Source organism: Lactuca saligna, chromosome 7 (genome assembly GCF_052625555.1).
Source record: "Lactuca saligna cultivar CGN05327 chromosome 7, ASM5262555v1, whole genome shotgun sequence".
NCBI classification, from domain to species: domain Eukaryota; kingdom Viridiplantae; phylum Streptophyta; class Magnoliopsida; order Asterales; family Asteraceae; genus Lactuca; species Lactuca saligna.
The window spans coordinates 158,088,881-158,095,524 of record NC_136423.1 but is presented as its reverse complement, the minus strand read 5'-3'; the positions used below and the strand labels follow the sequence as shown (position 1 = coordinate 158,095,524).

At 33.0% G+C, this 6,644-nt stretch overlaps 1 long non-coding RNA gene across 4 annotated transcripts; it reads right to left on the bottom strand.

Moving 5' to 3' along the window:
* Positions 1–989: 989 nt before the first annotated feature.
* LOC145005919 (uncharacterized) lies at positions 990–6,325 on the bottom strand. 4 transcript variants are annotated; one of them, XR_013662714.1, is made up of 12 exons: positions 6,141–6,325; positions 5,750–6,016; positions 4,748–4,811; positions 3,477–3,664; positions 3,107–3,307; positions 2,754–2,818; positions 2,400–2,661; positions 1,903–1,972; positions 1,765–1,812; positions 1,497–1,568; positions 1,335–1,405; positions 990–1,247 (listed from the first exon to the last, which is right to left on the bottom strand). It is a non-coding gene; the product is annotated as an uncharacterized LOC145005919 (long non-coding RNA). The 4 variants fall into 4 exon arrangements; XR_013662716.1 differs by having other exon boundaries at positions 1,497–1,571; positions 3,112–3,307; XR_013662713.1 differs by having other exon boundaries at positions 3,112–3,307.
* Positions 6,326–6,644: the final 319 nt, after the last annotated feature.

Here is a 6,644-nt window from a genome sequence, read left to right as displayed (position 1 = left end):
ACCAATTATGAACTCAAAGCTCATAGAAAACCAAAGAGACATAAAGGATTTGATGAAATTTAAAACCGTACTCCTATAGGTTTCTTAGGTTGTTTTTCTTCAACTACCTCCTCATCTTCCTATACTGATCCAATTTCATTTATAGTTTCTGCTACAACAGTCTTCATCTAAGACTTAGTTCAGTATCTAAGACTTAGTTCAGCATCAGGTCACCTCTAACAACAAAAGAATCCTGACTCGAAACAAAAGCTGTAAGAATTAGTGATTAAAAGTTAATTCATGATACTTATTAATTAGTGATTGAAAGTGATAATGTGTTGTAGAATATTCATGGCTGAATGTTTTTTTTGTTTGAAATTGTGATAATCAAATAATTAGGTATTTGATAAATTGTGACCATCATTAATAAATTCAAAAATCTAATTGTATGAAGATGATCAAAAATCAAGTAAAAAGAAATGGCAAGTATAGTTTTAATGTATAATGAACTTACAGATTAAAAATACAAGAAAAACAGCCTTTTACGACGCTCATTGCGCGGCGTAAAAGGCTCAGACGACGCGCAAATGCGCGTCAAGGAAGGCCCTGTCATAAAGAGAGATGACGCGCTTTTGTGCGTCATCTATAGACGACGCTCATTTACGACGCGCAATTACGACGTACGTTTACAACACGCAATACGTATCAAGGAAGGCCCTGTCATAAAGGAAGACGACACGCATTCGCGTGTCGTAACATTACGACGCGCGTGTTAATGACACGTAATGCGTATCAAGAAAGCCCCTGTCAAGAAAGGCCATGTCATAAACGATAATGACACACATTTTTGCATATCATAATTTTAAATGTTAAAAAAAATATTATCTATAGATTTACTTCTTTTCAAAATAAATTTGTATTTAATGTTTCATAATAGAAAATAAAATATCATATACAAAAAATAGAATCCATTGCATAAATTTAATGTCATACAAATAATCATTCCATGGAAAGATAAAACAAATCAATAGAAGTTGTAACAAAAATTTACAAACGAATTAGATACAAAAAATACAATCCATTGCCCCTTTGCTTATTCAAGATCAACCTGCAAGTAGCTAACTAATTTGTACAAATTCACCCTTGTTTAGAATCATTTTCTTAAATACTTTACAAACATAATTCATCCATAGTACCTTAACTATAGTTGCAGCTTTGTTTCTTTTTCTTCTGAACTCATCTCTTGCAACCATTGCTCTAAGTCTAGTCTGAATAGATACAACAGCTCCTTGTCAATTATGTGAAAAATACAGCTCCTTGTCAACCTGAACTATACCACATTACCCTTTGCTTACCTTTTCTTATGGCCACCTCCAAAAGTGAAAATTTGATAAAAGATTTAGGTCACACATTCTCTCATCAAGCTCTGTATCCAAAAGTGAGAATTTGATAAAAGATTTAAAAAGTGGGAAAATATCAAGAATATAGAGGATAATACATTAAGAAAAAAAAATTACCTTCACAAAGAGCAAGTTTCAACCTTCTTCCGCAACAATGTTTGAAAGCAAAAAGCTCATATATATCGATCTCTGCTAAAAGTAATAAATGTCTCATTAAGCTAGATATTAAACTAGGATGTTTTAATAAAAGTAATAAATTAAACATACAATCCTATAATGGAAAAAAATTAAACTAGGATGTTTTAATAAAAAGTAATAAATAAAAGTGCATTGCTATTTCTTGAATTTAGCAAATCATTGGATTTGTATAAGATTAGAAGTTTACCCACTGTGGTAATTCAAGAGCTGGCCTTGATGAACTTGATGGATTTCCCTACAAAAGACAACAAAAATTCAAAATTATTTGTTATAAATGTCTCATTAAGCTAGAAAAAATCGCATGTCAAAAGGTAATATTCAGTACCTATTTCAATTCAACCCTACTCAGCCTACTCTCATGTAAAAATAATTTATCAGATGTTATGCATCAACTTCTGCAATATATGACAGATAAGGGCAATATGAGAAATTCAACAAATAAAAGGACAGTAGGGGCAGTTTAGGTATTTTATATTATTTAGTTTGTTATGTCATATAGTATAAGAAGAGAGTGGTGGGCAGGGGGTGAGGTATCTATCTTTTGTGTGAAATTTGGAATTATTTCCTTTTGGGAGAGTGGCTATCTCGAATCAGCTAAACTATCTTCATTCTTCTTGATTCTTGTAAACATTTGGTATTATTGAGCCAATATTAGAATCATTTGCTTGTTTATCTGTTATTGAATATGTTGTTATAACTCAGTTCATAACATCAGACCACATACCCAACTCAGAAAACAATATCAAAGTCACAAGACAAAATGGAAAAGAACCACACCAGGGTGTAAACCGCATTATGTATAGATTGAACATCTAGAACAACCTTTATCTTGTCGTACCTCCTCTTTTTTAGCAGCAGTAATTTCTGCAACCTCATCTAAACTACTATCAACACGGTCAATCCTTGTAGATAAATGTCTCTTTGTAGCCTAAACAACATAATAAACAACCCAAATTAATAACAAAGTTTTTAAATAACTTACTGCAAGTGATGAGTAAACAGTGTCAAGCTATTTAGCTAAAGCATATGTGGCATCAGATAAACTTCATTTTGTAGCAAACATCATATCAGGAAGTTTCCAACCCTGTTAATGATACCATTTCTGTTAGCTGAAGAAAAACTATGTACAAGTTAACTGTAAAAAGTAATAATATTAATATATGAGCTTATATTTACCTTCCACCAAACATATCCGTATCCAACAGCAACAACAATGATAATGACACCATATTTGTTAGCACCTGCATGCGAAAAATAAGATATCAAGTATTAGGGATTAACAAAAGAAACCAATTTCAACATGAATCATTTCATATTAAACCAGATAATGCACTTCAAATAAAATAAAATAAAAATCAACAAACCTGATGAACCATTAGTGGTCACAATCAGGTCTATTTGACGCCATTAGAAACATTACTATTATCCCTTTGGATGTATGCATCATTTATAAATATTCAAGTGTGTTTAGTTCTCAGATATTCAAATGTGTTTAGTTCTCAACAGAAAGTAAATCTGAAGATGCGTACCTTACCTACTAACCAATTAAGACCACCAGCTTCCATCACTGATATGACTGCCTTCTGATGCCACTGCAATCTTTTTTCAGAAAGAGGATCCCTTGAATCAATGAAAGGTTCTATGGAATTATCTAAATCTAATGGCTCCCAATTCTTGTATATTACAAAAAATTGTTTAAGAAATATATGAAAAGCCTTTTGTATTTCTGCCTGCAAATTAAGACAAGTCAATGTTAGGTAATGTATGAAAAAAGTTCAATTTTAATTGGGAAAATGACTTATAAGGGTAAGAAAGTTTCAAAAACGTTCAAAAATACCATTTAACTATAGGCGTCATACAAAAAATACCAACGAAGTTTATCTTTTGTTCAAATCTCACCCAGTGGTAACCGTATCTCCAGGTGAACGGCTGAGTTGGCAAAAGTAATGTTTAGTTGGCATATTTAGGTAGTGTGTTGCACATCTACTCAGCATTAAATGAAAAATATATATTATAAATTGATTTAGGGCATCAGGTGGGTGGTCATACATCTCCTCTCCTCTTGACAATTGATTTTCTTCTTCTCCCTGTAAATCGTTCAAATCCAAAAAAAGAGTATATAAGGGCATTTCGGACAAATTCTCTTAAAATCATTATTTTTTTTTTTATCAAAAATATAGTATGGGTTGTTTATTTTACAAAACAAACCATTATTTCATTATATATGATTATTTAGAGAATATTAATATAGTTATATGTACTTTTGTTGCCCAAATTACTTCAGCACCACTTTGCAAAGTACACTAACGAGAATTATGTAAATGTTTGTGGATTAGTTGCACACAACAACAAACGGATTTTGTATATTTTACAAAACAAAGCATTATTTCATTATAGCTTTAAAAAATTGTCAATTTGTGACACTGCATTTCAAATTTTGGTCATTTTAGAGAGTTGCCCCACTTCTTTTCTTATTAGTTGATTTGTAGTGAGAAATTGGTATTAGCTTTTGTATAGAAGTGTCATATTTTTCTAGGATAGGGGGTGTTTTTAGTAATAAAAAATATGTATACAGGGGCAGTTTGGTCACAATCAAGGGCAAATTCATCTTTGTGCACGAGCATGTAAATGGTCTTGGATACTAACAGTTTCTAAACAACACCTTAATTGACTGGTAAAATCAGCCAATTGTAACAAAAAAAAAAAAACTATATACAGGGGCAATTTGGTCATAAAAAAGATGTATGTGTGATTAGCCCAAAGCAGGAGCAGATTCGTCATCTGTTAAAATCAGTTCATTTAAACTAAAATAACTGTATACAGGGGCAGAAACGAACCCTAGAGAGGGTTCTGTGTTGACTCCCTCCTGATTTTGAGAAAGAACGCTAAGAAAATGGATCTTCCCTTGCAATTAATCCACGTAAGACTAAAAAAGGATGCCATGTCATTTATAATTTCAGTTTTTAAAATGATCAGGTAATTTTTTTTTTTTGATCGACAGATGCAGGTTACCAACCTGTTAGATTTTACAAAATGGTAAACTTGGTTGGTGTTTTTTATACAAACAATACTTTGATGGTCTTTTTTAAACGTTTTTAAAACTTTCTTATTTATATAAGTCATTTTCCCATTTTAATCCATAAATAGTTTATGCTTTGACATGGCAATACCTTTTCAGAGACACTTTGATATCTCTCCCATAGTGCTGATAAACTTGCCTCATCACCAATATCACTGAACAAAAAACAAAACTAGAAGTCTTAAAAAATCTGCATGTATTCTAGAATTATAAGAAAAAGAAAAAAAAAAACAAGCAAACTAGACTGATCAGGTCTTTGTTGTTAGATATCAAATATGAGAGAGCAGCACATGGATAGCAAGTGGTGAGCGAAAAAGATAAATAAATTCTTACATGTATTCATAACAGGGGGTAACCTTGAACGAAAGTTAGTAATTACATCTCATTAAATGCTTCTGTTTTCTTTGTTAGCCCTAAATATCCACCGAAGATCTGAATAAATTGAATTATAAAGGTTCTCATTTAATGCTTCAGTTTTCTTTGTTTAGCATTTGCATCTCCAACAAAAGTTAGTAATTACATCTCATTAAATGCTTCAGTTTTGTTTAATCTAAGATTTTTGTTTTAGATGTACTTTTATGAACGTACAGAACATCAAACATTCTAACATGATTTCTAATTTCCTCCAAATCCATATAATAACATAATATGTGCTAGGAAATCGAAGCCACCAAAGTGAAATTGATTTTGCCTCGATATGAGATGAAAAGGGGAGAGGTCTAAGGAAATGAGAAACGGAAAAATTAGAGGTTTACTTACTGCAATAAATTAGTTGTTCTTAAGAAAAAAAGCCCTAACTTCAGAAAAGAAGATTAAGATGAAGATGTAGGTTCAATTAAAAACCCTAGAAATTTCAATAGAGAATCAGGAGAGATGTAGAAGAGAAGAGAGATGACTGAAATTCAAAGTTGTAGATTCGAATGTCAATATAGAATCCCTTCAATTTAGGGTTCAAACATGTAGCGGATGAAGTTGTTGCCTCATTCATATCATCCTCCTCCGTTCCCATGGAAACCATAGAAACGTCCGAAGAGAAATAAGTGTGTAACAGTGCTTTAGTTGGGCTGAAGGCGTTTGATGAAGAGATGATTACCGTGGGGAAGGTGTTACGGGTGTAGGAAATCAAGAGACAAGTCTTCCCGACAGCGCCATCACCGACTGTGACGCACTTTATAAATCTAGAAGCGCTCATATATCTTCAATTGAGCCTCAGATCTTCTCTTCGCTCAGAAGACCTGATCACGGATTAACACATCAGGTCAAGAAATCCCGTTTTTTCGCTTTTCTTCTTCTTCTTCTTCTTCTTCTATCTTCTATTTTTCCTCTTCCGATCACTCTTGAAAAATTCACGGTTGTTTAGCTAGAAACAAGAAGAGGCGCGGGGGTTTTAAAAGAAAATCCCCAAATTTAATAGTAAAAATGCATCCAATCGGACGAATAAACAGTTTGAGAGTAGAAATATATATTAGGAAAAATTCGATTACCTGTTGCCGACTAACTCAAACCCTTAACCTTAAACATGATGTGAAGCAATTGATCCATAATCTTCTTCGTCTTGGTCAATTCCTTGGGCTCACATAATCGGACGATGGTGGTAAATGAAGCATTCTTCTCGTGCATCGCCGTAGTTTCAGGCTAGAAGAGGAAATGAGGATCGGGGGTAGTGGATGTGGATGAGGGGTGGAGACGAGGGAGAAGAAGGTGGGGTTTAAAAAATTTGGGGATTTCATTTTCCTTCTGAGACGCGTGTTTCTTAAAAAAAAATATAAAACGACATTCACAGACGACGCACAAGTGCCTTCCGTGTTTTTAATATTTTTACATGAGACACTAATTTAAGGGCACTCAGTAATGCGCGACCTAAATCCTTAAATTTTTTGAAGAGATGACACTTTTTTAATGTTGCTCTCTAGTGCGTAACATAAATCAAAGAGCGTCGTGTTTTGCGCGTCGTAAAAGGGTCTTTTTCTTGTAGCGCGCCTTATTAA